Raw genomic sequence first — 12,394 nt, 5'->3', positions numbered from 1 at the left:
CAGTAGGTAAGCCAAACTCATAGCCTAAAATGATAAGTAATAGGACAATAAGTGGAAGAGAGCAACTGAGGTAAAAAAATAAATAAGTGATTAATGATATCACCCAAAGCTAAACCCCAAATTGAAGTTAATCCGGTCTATGCATAATATAGTAACCCAACTCAGGTTGGGGTCGAACCGACAGGGAATATGTTAACTATCCCTCAAACTTACTGAAATCACCGGGCAGCACAAAAAATGTAATTGAAGGGATTGTAGTAGTAATCTATGAAAAGTAACAAAATGTGGAATGCTTTGGATGTAGTCAATTAAAAATGAACACTAGGTTTGTGTTTCCCCTTTCTTTTAATTCTGTAGTTTTATAGTGCTAAATCTAACTATTAAACTGTTGTGCATGTAGAATCGGTCATGTTATGTATCACTAACAGCCTCTAGGCACACTTTGGTGAATCTCAGTTATCTCCTCTCGGTCTCAGAGTGTCATATTAGTAACCCTTGTATTGGACCCCAATTTCAACTATCTCCTCTCGATCTCAAGATAGTTAGATAAAGGTAATTATCTTAAGTAGATAAGGATGATTAGCTTACTTTGACAATTAACTTTAAATTACTGTTGTGATCTCTTTTCCCAATCTCTGCCTCTCTCTGAGGCTTGTACTAAATATAGGCGAGATCCTAACGTTTGTAATCATTAAGAAATCAATCAGCACAAAGAAAACCACAACATATACAACAACAATAATCTAGAAAGATTAAATATTTCCCGTACTTCATTAATCCTCCGGGGTTCCCACAACCTTAGCTATTGTTGTGGAACAATCAATATAATTCATATTTGAAAGCATTAAATCAATCTCACAACAATTAACAAATAAAATCCAAAGGATAGAATTGAGTAATCAACTAAAGTCAAGAATAAAATAATCCTAAGATCAAAATTGAATCTCGAAATCAAATATATATTTGTAAGTAGAAAGAGTGCGTAAACTGTCTGAAAAATGTCAAAAGTGTATTTATAGAATACAAGGAAATCTTAGGAAATGAATCCTAAACAAAAGAGGAAAATCAAAGTTGGTGGCCACCTACGAGACTACATACAGGGTGTAGGTGGCACCTACGTGATGTAGGTTGTCTCACCATAGGTGCCACTGTCCCAAATATCCGAACAGTTCTCTAAACATCATAGTTTTTGACACCTATGGGGCATAGGTACTACGTATTCCCATAGGTAGTCCTCCGTAGGTCGACAATCCAAAATCTTTAGTTTCTTAATCTCTGAACTTTGACTTTCTGGCATATATTCTGACATCAATTCCACATAGGTAGCACCTACAAGATGTAGGTACCCATGTAGGTGTCCTACAATCTTTAATTTACATATATTTTCTCCTTTTCAACTCCAAAACCTAGTTTCCTACAAAACCCAACACAAAGCACATCATATATAACAAAAAAAAACAAAGAATCTTACATATTTTGATCATTTTAAGCATCGAAAGTTCTATGAAACCATATCACATGAACACCCTCAACTTATAAAATTTACATGTCCTCGACCAATATAACTTAATAAAAAAAATAATGATGCTTAACTTGGAGACACCTAATCTATTTACGACAGTCAATCATCAACTTAAAGCTCAAAATATTACCCCCTCCTATTTTGACACTTCAATCCCGATTGTGTATATCAATGAAGAATAATAACGTGACACAAGGGAATCTAGATATGGCCTTACATTTATAACAAACAACAATGCATACGTACAAGTTACACTACTTAAACACGTAAGCAACTAGCAATACAATCCATGTGCCCTCAAATCAAAGAAGTCCCAATCACTCATATCAAATCATGCATGTCAATGCAGGATGATTAAGAGACACTCATGCTCACAAGGAAGTTCCAATTAATGTGTATCAAACTCCATAGGATTGCCCTTATTTTCTTTACCATATCTTTCAGACAATCGAGTTAGGATCACTATAGGACTTTACTTTTCTTGTAATGTAGGCTTGGGGCTGGTATGATACATATGGGAATTTAGTGACTAAGCCTCTTTGGCACTACACTTACTTTGGGGTCCACTTATCAACCAATTTCTTTTATTCCACCCCTATTTGTCCTTTTTATTCTTTCATTGCACATTCAGGTTGGGTGTGGTTTCATTTATTCTTCTTTTTCTTTTTCTTTTTATACCACACCCAACCGTACTTTCTTTTCTCTTATTTACCCTTTTCATACTAACTTCACATTATGTACCCCTATGATAGACACCCTCAACTTAGGAAATTTGCCTAAGTTGAGGTGCTTAATATCCAAGGAAAACCAAGGCCAAAACAGGTTTATTATAACACAAATGGGAAGGTGAAAGGTGAAACAAGAAAAATGAGCTATATAGGCTCAAAATAGGGATCAAGGGATACTTATTCACACTTGAAAGAACGTTTAGGATAAAAGTGGATTTATTTAAAAAATGACCTATGATACTTTGATAACTGACTATCCTATAACCTAGGTAAGACTAGACGGGCAACTTTTACATTCAACAAACAAAGGGAACAAAGTAGTATCTCTCACACACACATAACATAGGGTTGCATTATAAACTACTACCTATCTGGTTCATGCACAAGTTAGCTATAATTATCATGTACCTAATACTAATTACATAATGAGATTCACAATATTCACCCATATATACACAACATATAGTTAAAAAAAAAATTGGAGGGGCATCATTTTTCTGAAAAATCATAAACAAAGTACATCAACTATCGTAGATTCTTAAAAATCACCAAATTACACAAAAACACAAAATAATATGAAACAAAACACAATGCAATAGAAAACTAACCTAGATATTTCTACAACCATGCCACGTCCGGTAGAAAAGAAGCACGACAACAAAAATCCATGGCCCACCTTAACTAAAAGACTATGCACTATCCCCAGTATGTGAAAATAGTGTAAAGCAATGGAATGAGGACATACTTAGGACACACTAAATGTCTATATCATGATCATCCCTCTTAGGGCGTATCTTGACTAATGGAGGTGGTGGTGGTGGTTGTGTACTACTAGAGGATGCAACCACAGCTATCTCAGCACGTCTATGCCTATCAAAAACTGCAGACTCTCTCAAATCATGAGTGGACCTTTTCAGGTCCTAATTATAAGGCATATTAGGATCCTGTAGGTTATTATCTCTAACTCTCTTGGTCCCAACTGATGCACCATGGAAACATAACACTTTAAATGCTTGAAATAATAAAATTATGCTTAGACTTAGGTTATTTTAGTGGATATGATATGTTTTATGATTGTTGCAGGTACAATAGGTCTATAATAGTATCGAGATAAATTTGAAGAAAAAGACCTAAAGAGGACAAACTTACAGATAATACGAGTCACCTTACGAGTTGTCAACATATCATACGGCTCTTAGGTTGACTCGTAAGCAAAATGCAAACCAAAGCCAAGCAGAAAAGCTAAGTATAGTAAAGATATGACTCAGTCATATGAGTCATAAGATGAAGATATAAGTCGTGTCAAGAAACCTTCAAGTGAACAAAAACTAAAGTCAAGATTTAGAGTTGAAATCTCAGAAGAAGATGAGTCAAAAGTCTGAGTACGACTTGGAAGATCAAACCGTAAGGAGACCAATGTTCAGAGCATAAAAGGAAGAAGTCACAGGTGGTAACTAGTGAAGGTCATGAGTAGTATGGTCAAGGTATGACTCGTGATCATGATTCGTAAGAAGAACAGAAAGTTGAAGCTTGGAATATTAGACATTGGAGAAAATATAAGAGGCACAGTATGACTCATAAGGAGAGCATAAGAGTGGTTGAGTGAGTCGTACCATGTGCCAATATTACTTTTACTTTTCTATTTTTTATTAGGATTTTGGTTTATTTTTATATACTACAAATACCCTAGGGTTTATCTTTTATTATGTTGCATTCTTTGACATTCTCTTACGTTCTTAGATATTCTATTACATACTTTACATCATTCTTCAGATTTTTGGGTTACTATTCAATAGTAGATTTTGGAATTTATTCATATCGTTATTATAAATTAATTGTATGCTTTGTTTATTGATTATTATGGATTGTTGCATACGCATGAGTGCCTAACTTCCCTAACTAGGGTTGTGGAAACCCTGGTGGATTAACTACGTAAAGAAAGTGGGAGATTCATCTATTCTAAAGTAACTGCATGTATATTAATCTTATTCATAATAATAGACCTTACATCTATTGCAGAAGCTTGAGGATTGCCTGTATTCAATAACGTCCTTACAAGGGAGTTTGAGATTGGAAAAAGAGGATTAAGACAGTAATTTGAGATTCACTTCCATCTTGTCATTCCACCACCTCATCTAATCAACTCGAGACTTAAAAGTAAGAGTTGAACCAAATTCATAGACAAGGAACAATAAGGCTACTCCTTGAGACTCATAAGGTAAAGGGTGAGATTTATCAACATGTTCACAAGACTGTTGGTAATACATAGCTTGTCGACTTTATATGTAGAGCAGTAGAATAGGTGGGTTGAACATGAGAAAGTTACAATGTTAAGAAGACAAAGGGAACATGATCCTAGTGTTCATCTTTTGTTGTTTATAACTCAAAGCATTCAAGTTAGGTTACTACTTACAATTGATTTCCAAATTCTCTTATTTACTTTTCCACACTGATCGTGGATTTCAAAAAGTTAAGTAACTGTTCAACATTCTTCTTGTGGGTTCGACCCCAACCTGTTTAGGGTTACTATATTTGGCATCGATAGTAGCATACTTCTTTGTAAGTTGATTTTAGGTGACATCAAATTTTGGCGCCATTGCCTGGGGAGTGGTGAGATTTGTTGATTGAATTTTGTAAGATTTGCGAGTTTTATTTTTTTCTTTGAGTTGGCATACGTGTGTGTATGTCAAACACTAGGAGAAGAGGATATACCTTACTATATTTTGATCCAAAGCTAGAAAGAATCCTTTCTGCTGGGGTTCAACACCCTTACAATATTTTTCTTCCCCACTGAATGATCCATAGAATATTGTTGATAGATAGACTAAATTATTATTAGCAAGAGCACCTAAAGAAGCTAAAGTGGTTGAGGAAGCATGGTTAGCGGAAGAGGTTAGGCAAGCCTAGCAAGGAGTGCTATCCAAGCCAAGATAAGTTCTTGCACAATAAGGAAGAGTTCAACGAGGCAAAGCTCTGATGATTCTTGTGTATCAACATCTTCAGCCATATGACAAAGATGAGGACATGAGATATATTGAACTTCCTGAGACAGAAGCCATTTTTTCTCCCTCTCTAACCCCTAATGTTAAATTTGACATTACCAGTGCGATGATCCAATTGCTAAACTTGAAGGGTTCATTTTTAGGATCAACAACTGATGATGTAAGTATGTATCTTGATAATTTTACTGTGATCTATTAGTCATATGCTATTCAGGGGTAGATCAGGAAGCCTTGAGACTGCGGCTGTTCCTATTTACATTGACTAGAGAAGCATCACTATGGTTAGGGGAACTTCTGAAAGGTTCAATCACTACTTGGATTAAGTTGCAAAGATAGTTTCTAAAAAGATTCTTCCCTCATACAAGGATGCTATAGTTAAAAGATGAAATGTACCATTTTTAGACAGTAACCTGTAGAATCCATGTATCAGGAATGGTTTAGATTCAAGAAAAAGTTGAGCACAATACCTAATCACATAATCATGATGCTATAGTTAAAAGATGAAATGTACAATTTTAGACAGTAACCTGTAGAATCCATGTATCAGGCATGGTTTAGATTCAAGAAAAAGCTGAGCACAATACCTAATCACATAATCCATGATCCAACTTGTTAGAAATCTTCTACAGATCACTGAATATAAGTTCTAAAGCAACGCCAGGTACAATTTTGGAAGGTACATTTATACATCTTTGATGGGATGCTACAGAGGATATGCTTGATGATATTTACTAACTAATAGAGGTTGGCATACTAGAGATACTGAGCATAGTGTAGGTACATATACTATTAGGGTAGACAATGTATATAGAGATAGTCATGACTTGGTAACACAAGAGGTTGCACAACTTTAGACATATATTTGGTTGCTTACAAAATAATTAACAACAATAAGTGTTGAGAAAGTGACTGCAGTTGTGGCACAGAGATCTACTTATAAAACTTTTGAGATTGAATCTAAAGAGGAAGCAAAGTATCTTAATCATAGGTTGGCAAGTTTCTTAGCCCAAGGGCAAGGGAATCAACGTTAGAACTATTATAATGATAGATTCAAAGATAGAAGTAGAGAGAGAGAGAGAGAGAGATGGTGATTAGTGGTGGAGAGATGACTACAAGGAGAAGAGTGAAAAGTATGATCAACCAGGTAGCCGAGTGTAACACCCCATATTCAAGTACGTGTATTGGTATATTCAAGTTTGTGTATTGGTCTTATTTATATAGAATTAATTTTTTTATTTTGTTTATACCGGAATTCGCCCGTCGATGGTTCCATGCGAAGGTTATTAAATAAGCTTTCCAATGATATAAAGATTTCCAAAAATGGATAGGTTTCGGATATAATTGAGCACGTTCAAAACTATAAAATGGTGGCCGGGATATTCGAGAATAGTAAATGTGCAGGAAAATTTCCTGCACACAAACTACTGAGGCCAGCCGAATTTTTGGATCAACTTCGAACGATCATAAGTCCCTTAATATAATGAACTGGGATAGATGCGACCTATGAAAATAAACATCTTTAAGTCTTCTTTCCAATTCAATTGGTTTCATCCAAATCCAACGTCTTTGAGTTATACTCGTTTTACTTCAGCCTATCAAAAAAGATTTTTAGGGTCACCTTTAAATGACCATAGCTCCTTGTACAGGACGAACTGGGTGTCCTACTTTATATGAAATAAAATCCCTTTGAATTATCCTTCCAACGATACAAATTTCACCCAAATCTGATATTGGAGTAAAGATTTATGGTCGATTTACTTTAGCTTATTAAAATAGTCCACCAAAGGACAGATTTGACATTATCTAAATTTTAAAGGCATTGTCATTTCCTATTATATTATGGACGGGTATATGTGTATATATAAATGTATATGAGTTCAAACACTCATTTTCATCATCAATCATTGATGAAGAACAAACGCTAGCCAAATTTGACCTTTAAATTACTTTTGATTCAACCGTAAATATTCCAAAGTAATTGATAACTGCATTTTTCATCTCAGGAGCTTCGAATGACACCTATTATTTGTGCAAACAGGATTTCATAATCAAGAGGTGAATTCTAAGGTATGACTATTGTTTGCCTTTGTTCTTTTCCATATGTATATTTGTGATAGAGGATTATATGTATTGGTTGTTATTAAAAGGTGATGGAAATAGGGTTATGGACTATTTTACATGGTTTGGTTGTATTGAATTATGGAAGGTGTATATGGTAATTGAGTTATGGAAGGTGGGTATGGTAATTGAGTTTTGGAAGGTGGATATAGTTATATGCTATTGAATTGATGATTATGTATGTCTATGGCTCAATTTGGTTTAATGGATTGGTTGGAAGGATAAATGAATCCAAACTTGACATTGGAGGATGTTGTATGAATATACATGGCATGTGAATGTAATTGGAGTATAAGAGGGTTAAAGTAACACTCTTTATGGTGTAATTAAGGCTTACTACTTAACCACAAGTTTGGTGAATTCAAATAATTGAATTGTGACGTTTGGTTGCTAATACTAGATTGCTATATATGTTCATTGTAGATAAGTAATCCGAAAAGACGGGAAGTCCATTTGGGACTAGTATTGAAGGTTGACAGTCAGGTATGTAAAGCATACTCTATACCATATCTTTGGCATGAAAGTGAACAATTGTTCTATTAAGAAAGTTTCCAAAGTTATTTAGTAACATGTGATCCATAATGGTTTTGTATGATGTCCTACGTTACCAATGAGCTTGTTTCCACCCTACAAGATGTCAAGACATTCCAATACTTACTTGTTTTTCAAATCTTACATATTTATTGTACTAATGAATGTCAGAAGGTATCCGGTTACTCAAACAAGATCCATGCGATATTAATGACTCCAAAATATTTCATTGATATACCAATAAGTTCCTACTTCATTGTTATGGCATTGATGACTCCAAAACACTTTATTGATGTGCCAATGAGTTCTTACTTCATTGTTTTTGTAATGATGGTATATTTATATGTCTATTATTGATGTATCATTGTTTCAAAGTATCAAAATGCGGTGGCGACCGAAATAACAATCTCAAATATTAATTAAACTAAGTGATGGAAGTTCTCTCTTATCGGGTGGTATCCTAGGGGCATAAGCCTATCATGGGTCAATCCCTATTTATGTGTTTATGGGTGGTATCCCAGGGGCATAAGCCTATCATAGGTCGATCCTAGTTGATATGTACTGGAGGCAGCCTAATGGTCATAGTACAGTACAGTAATGATTACAAAAATGATAAGAATGAAGGTAAAGTGATTGAATAAATACAATGTACAGGTTGTCACAAGTTCTAGTAACTGTGGTCCACTCCTATTATGATTTATTCACTTGTTTCTGATTTCTATTGAGCTCCTATATCATATGTGATTATCTACAGCTTTACATACTCAGTACATATTTTGTACTGATGTCCCCCACAGGGGACCTGTATTTCATGTTGTAGGCACAGGTACCTCAGCTCATAAACCGTACAAGTAAGAGTCAGGATATCCAGCTACTTTTGGTGAGCTCCAGTTTGCTTCGGGGCTTTCCATGTCATATCCAGTCACTTTTGGTATTGTATAGAAGTTAGTTATATGGCGGGGTATGTCCCGAACTTAGTTAAACTCTGTGTATTGTCTAGAGGCTTTGTAGACCTAATGTACAGTCAATATGGTGTTTTGTTAATAGATGTGATGGCTCCAACGGCCAAGTATTGTATATAATTATATATGTGTGCTCGAGATTATAAAAGTGATTATTTCCTTTTATATGTGACATGATACTGTCCGAATTTTGGGTTGTCATAAAGGTATGCATGGGAAGTATAAGGTTATGAGCTGGTTCTCCCGGGCCTCCTCGGTTACGGGTGCCAGTCCGCCCCAATAGGATTTGAGGCATGACAAAAGTGGTATAAGAGGAGTTCGTCTTAGTGAGTCTACAAAGTCATGTCTACATAGAGTCTTATTTATAGGTGTGTCGTGGACGGCATCTATAAATAGGAGGCTATGGACATTTAGGAATTGTTTCTTTTTCTTCATGTCTTAGATCATGCGATAGAGCCTATATTGTATATGAAGTCATAGTTGACCACTGAACCCGTTTGTTTCTCTTATTATATAATAATGCCAGTTACCAAAAGCAAGAATACCGGTAAACAAGTAGATGTGGCTACCAGAGAGGGGACTAGTAAGTCACCCACTATACCAGCTAATCAAAGTGAGGCTCCAGCTGAGAATGCATTAGAAACTTCTTCCACTCGGGAAGAAATAAGAGGGACGAGAACTATATCCCCAGAGCCACCTATTAATGTTTTTGATTAAGATCTTAGAAATGCAGTGCAACTATTGACTCGTATAGTTGATTGGCAAGCTCAAGGGCAAGCCATTCATACCACGGGTCCTAGTGGTACAGATAAGGGTGGCTAGCCTTCGAACACAGGATTTTCTTAAGATATATCCTCCAACTTTCACGAGGACCCACAGGACTTTATTGATCAAATTCAAAGGGCCTTAGATGTTATGCATGTAATGGGTAGAGAGACAGTGGAGTTAGCAGCGTATAGATTTAAAGAAAAGGTTATATATTGGTACAAGGACTGGAAACGATCTAGGGGTATTGATGCATCCCCAGCTACTTGGAAATAGTTCAAAGAGGCATTTCTTATCATTATCTTCCATTTGAGATTCATTAGGCCTGTGCAGATCAGTTTTTAAATCTTCGTCAGGGAAATATGAGCGTGAGGGAGTACAATCTCCAATTTAATTCCTTGTCGAGATATGATCCTAATGTTGTAGCTACTATGAATGACAATTTTCATTAATATGTGGATAGGTTGGATCTATATTTGATTAGAGATTGTACTATTGCCACTTTGAATAAAGATATGGACATAGCGAGGATCCAGCTTTTGCACAGAAAATGGAAAATCAGAGGCAGAGGAGAAGAACACAAGAATTAGAAAGAGGATATTCCAAGAGGGCCAGATCTATAGAGAAGTTCATGGCATCCCAAAAAGGGTTCAGACCATAGTTTTCTGCTAGACCACCTAGGCCATTATCTTCTTATTCTGCAGCTAGTGCCCCACCACAGTTCCAAGGGTCCAAAGAAAATCAATTTGGGCACAAAAGTGAGAGTCAGAGTTCGTGGACAGTGGGGTACCAAGGGCAAGGGAATATGAGCCAATTGAGACCTCCTCAAGAGCCATTCAATAAATATAGAAGGTATCATTTGGGCGCATGTCAGCTGGGGACCAATGTTTGCTTTTAGTGCGGTATGTCGGGGCATATGATGAGAAAATGCCCATGAAGGGGCATAGGGGGTATGGCTCAACCTACGAGGTCATTTGTTGCATCATCATCATCGATGCCTTATTTAGGAAGGGGTGCACAACCAATGGGTCATGTTAGAGGTGTTAGAGGAGCCACAATTTCTAGCAGGGCTCAAAATCGTACGTATGCTCTAGTGGATCGACAAAATTTAGAGGCTTCCCCAGATGTGGTTACGAGTACGTTATCTATCTTTTCATTCGATGTATATGCCTTAATTGATCCCGGTTCTACATTATCTTATGTTACTCCATTGGTTGCTGGAAAGTTCAAAAGAATACCCGAATTGTTAGTTAAGCCATTTGAAGTGTCCACACTGATTGGGGAATCTATTATAGCTAGACGGGTTTACCGAAATTGTATAGTAACTGTTTGTGGTCGTGATACGATGGCTGATATTGTAGAGTTATAAATGGTAGATTTTGATGTTATAATGGGTATGGACTGGTTGGCGTCTTGTTATGCCACAATTGATTGTTGCACAAAAAAGGTATATTTCCATTTTCAAAATGAATCAGTCCTTAAATGGAAACGTGAAATTGGGGCGCCAAGAGGTAGATTTATTTCTTATTTTAAGGCAAGAAGAATGATTTCCAAGGGAAACATATATCATTTAGATAGAGTAAGGGATACAGAAGCGGAGCCACCAACTCTTCACGCTGTTCCGGTTGTAAATGAATTTTCTGATGTATTTCCTGAAGATCTTCAAGGTTTGCCTCCTGAACGAGAAGTAGAGTTTGGTATTGATGTAATACCAGGCACCCAACCAATCTCCATTCCTCCGTATAGAATGGCCCCAGCAGAATTACGAGAATTGAAAGAGCAATTGAAAGATTTGCTAGAGAAGGGATTCATAAGGCCTAGTATGTCCCTCTGGGGAGCACCAGTGTTATTTTTGCGCAAAAAGGATGGCTCGCTGAGGATGTGTATTGATTATTGGCAATTGAATAAGGTTACTATTAAGAATAAACATCCTCTCCCAAGAATTGATGATTGATTTGATCAGTTACAGGGCGCCAAGTGCTTTTCTAGGATTGATTTGAGGTCAGGTTACCACCAAGTGAGGGTCAAAGAGAAGGATATACCTAAGACAGCTTTTCAAACACGGTATGGTCATTATGAGTTTCTAGTTATGTCATTTGGGCTAACAAATGCACCCGCAACTTTTATGGATTTGATGAATAGGGTGTTTAAGCCATTCCTGGATGTATTTGTGATAGTTTTAATAGATGATATTCTAGTTTATTCTAGATCAGAAGAGGACCATGCCAATCACTTACGACAGGCATTGTAGACTCTTCGTGATTGTAAGCTTTATGCAAAGTTCTCTAAATGTGAGTTTTAGTTAAAGTCTGTGGCATTTTTGGGTCATATTATATCTAGTGAAGGGATAAAGGTTGATGCTCAAAAGATAAAAGCTGTGAAGAACTGGCCAAAGCCCACAACGCCTACGAAGATTCGTAGTTTTGTCGGGTTGGATGGTTATTATAGAAGGTTTGTTGAAGGATTTTCTTTTATTTCAGCACCCTTAACCAAGCTAACCCATAAAGCATCCAAATTCCAATGGAATGATGCCTGTGAGAAGAGTTTTCAAGATTTAAAGAACAAGTTGATTTCTACACCCGTGTTGGTACTTTCAGAAGGCACCGAAGGGTATACAGTGTATTATGATGCTTCCATAATTTGTTTAGGATGTGTATTGATGCAGCATGATAAGGTAATAACATATGCTTCTAGACAATTACGGCCATATGAGAAAAATTATCCTACACACGATCTTGAGCTGGCAGAAGTTATTTTTGCTTTAAA

This window comes from Capsicum annuum, chromosome 5 (assembly GCF_002878395.1).
Source record: "Capsicum annuum cultivar UCD-10X-F1 chromosome 5, UCD10Xv1.1, whole genome shotgun sequence".
NCBI classification, from domain to species: Eukaryota; Viridiplantae; Streptophyta; class Magnoliopsida; order Solanales; family Solanaceae; genus Capsicum; species Capsicum annuum.
Note: the sequence above shows the minus strand (reverse complement) of the source record.